General features: G+C 62.4%; 1 pseudogene; it reads right to left on the reverse strand.

Moving 5' to 3' along the window:
- Positions 1-356: 356 nt before the first annotated feature.
- On the reverse strand, positions 357-465 carry LOC142872680 (uncharacterized; annotated as a pseudogene).

Genomic DNA, 465 nt, shown 5'->3' on the forward strand with positions numbered 1-465 from the left:
CCCATAGAACCCCAAAAGCAACGGGACGAGTTCTGGTCACATACTCCCTCAAAATGACATCCTGGCCTTCTTCTGCAACTCCCTCCCCTCTCAGACTCTCAAGGTTTCCTCCAGCGTGTCGGTTCCCACAGAGCAGACCTTTGGTCTGAGACCTGACAGTCCAGAAGCCACGCATGCTGCCGCGTGGCGGCGGTGTCGCGGCTCGGGACAAGAGGAGGCCCCACAGTGCGGGCTGGGGCGCCAGGCACCGCGGCGGGCGCTGAGGGTGGGGGTCACCCCCACCCGGGGCCGCCCCCGCACTCCCAGAAACGCGACAGAACCAGAGGCAAAAAAAAAAAAAAAGAAGAAGAAGAAGAAGCCTACGGCACCCGGTATTCCCCGGCGGTCTCCCATCCAAGTTCTAACCAGGCCCGACCCTGCTTAGCTTCCGAGATCGGGCGCGTTCGGGGTGGTGTGGCCGTGGAC

Source organism: Microcebus murinus, chromosome 8 (genome assembly GCF_040939455.1).
Source record: "Microcebus murinus isolate Inina chromosome 8, M.murinus_Inina_mat1.0, whole genome shotgun sequence".
Taxonomy (NCBI): domain Eukaryota; kingdom Metazoa; phylum Chordata; class Mammalia; order Primates; family Cheirogaleidae; genus Microcebus; species Microcebus murinus.